The following is a 2367-nucleotide window of genomic DNA, read 5'->3' as shown; positions in this document are numbered from 1 at the left end:
ACCACTCTCCCTCACATCCCTCTCATTACTGTCCTCCCTCACACCCCTCTCATTACTGTCCTCCCTCACACCCCTCTCATTACTGTCCTCCCTCACACCCCTCTCATTACTGTCCTCCCTCACACCCTTCTCATTACTGTACTCCCTCACACCCCTCTCATTACTGTCCTCCCTCACACCCCTCTCATTACTGTCCTCCCTCACACCACTCTCATTATCACCATCCCTCACACCCCTCTCAATACCACCCTCCCTCACACCCCTCTCATTACTGTCCTCCCTCACACCCCTCTCATTACTATCCTCCCTTACACCCCTCTCATTACCACCCTCCCTCACACCCCTCTCAGTACCACCCTCCCTCACACCCCTCTCATTACTGTCGTCCCTCACACCCCTTTCATTACCACCCTCCCTCACACCCCTCTCATTACTGTCCTCCCTCCCACCCCTCTCATTACTGTCCTCCCTCACACCCCTCTCATTACCACCCTCCCTCACACCCCTCTCATTACCACCCTCCCTCACACCCCTCTCATTACTGTCCTCCCTCACACTCCTCTCATTACCACCCTCCCTCACACCCCTCTCATTACCACCCTCCCTCACTCCCCTCTCATTACCACCCTCCCTCGCACCCCTCTCATTACTGTCCTCCCTCACACCCCGCTCATTACCACCCTCCCTCACACCCCTCTCATTACTGTCCTCCCTCACACCCCTCTCATTACTGTCCTCCCTCACACCCTTCTCATTACTGTACTCCCTCACACCCCTCTCATTACTGTCCTCCCTCACACCCCTCTCATTACTGTCCTCCCTCACACCACTCTCATTATCACCATCCCTCACACCCCTCTCAATACCACCCTCCCTCACACCCCTCTCATTACTGTCCTCCCTCACACCCCTCTCATTACTATCCTCCCTTACACCCCTCTCATTACCACCCTCCCTCACACCCCTCTCATTACCACCCTCCCTCACACCCCTCTCATTACTGTCCTCCCTCACACCCCTTTCATTACCACCCTCCCTCACACCCCTCTCATTACTGTCCTCCCTCCCACCCCTCTCATTACTGTCCTCCCTCACACCCCTCTCATTACCACCCTCCCTCACACCCCTCTCATTACCACCCTCCCTCACACCCCTCTCATTACTGTCCTCCCTCACACTCCTCTCATTACCACCCTCCCTCACACCCCTCTCATTACCACCCTCCCTCACACCCCTCTCATTACCACCCTCCCTCGCACCCCTCTCATTACTGTCCTCCCTCACACCCCGCTCATTACCACCCTCCCTCACACCCCTCTCATTACTGTCCTCCCTCACACCCCTCTCATTACTGTCCTCCCTCACACCCCTCTCATTACCACCCTCCCTCACACCCCTCTCATTACTGTCCTCCCTCACACCCGTCTCATTACTGCCCTCCCTCACACCCCTCTCATTACTGTCTTCCCTCACACCCCTCTCATTACTGTCCTCCCTCACACCCCTCTCATTACTGCCCTTCCACACACTCCTCTCATTACTGTCCTCCCTCACACCCCTCTCATTACTGTCCTCCCTCACACCCCTCTCATTACTGTCCTCCCTCACACCCCTCTCATTACTGTCCTCCCTCACACCCCTCTCATTACTGTCCTCCCTCACACCCCTCTCTTTACCACCCTCCCTCACACCCCTCTCATTACCGTCCTCCCTCACAACCTCTCATTACTGTCCTCCCTCACACCCCTCTCATTACCGTCCTCCCTCACACCCCTCTCAATACTGTCCTCCCTCACACACCTCTCATTACTGTCCTCCCTCACACCCCTCTCATTACTGTCCTCCCTCACACCCCTCTCATTACTGTCCTCCCTCACACCCCTCTCATTACTGTCCTCCCTCACACCCCTCTCATTACTGTCCTCCCTCGCACCCCTCTCATTACCACCCTCCCTCACACCTCTTTCATTACCACCCTCCCTCACACTCCTCTCATTACTGTCCTCCCTCACACCCCTCTCATTACTGTCCTCCCTCACACCCCTCTCATTGCCACCCTCCCTCACACCTCTCTCATTACCACTCTCCCTCACATCCCTCTCATTACTGTCCTCCCTCACACCCCTCTCATTACTGTCCTCCCTCACACCCCTCTCATTACTGTCCTCCCTCACACCACTCTCATTACTGTCCTCCCTCACACCCTTCTCATTACTGTACTCCCTCACACCCCTCTCATTACTGTCCTCCCTCACACCCCTCTCATTACTGTCCTCCCTCACACCACTCTCATTATCACCATCCCTCACACCCCTCTCAATACCACCCTCCCTCACACCCCTCTCATTACTGTCCTCCCTCACACCC

The sequence above is a fragment of the Procambarus clarkii genome, chromosome 4, assembly GCF_040958095.1.
Source record: "Procambarus clarkii isolate CNS0578487 chromosome 4, FALCON_Pclarkii_2.0, whole genome shotgun sequence".
Lineage (NCBI taxonomy): Eukaryota > Metazoa > Arthropoda > Malacostraca > Decapoda > Cambaridae > Procambarus > Procambarus clarkii.
This window is presented reverse-complemented; position numbering follows the sequence as displayed.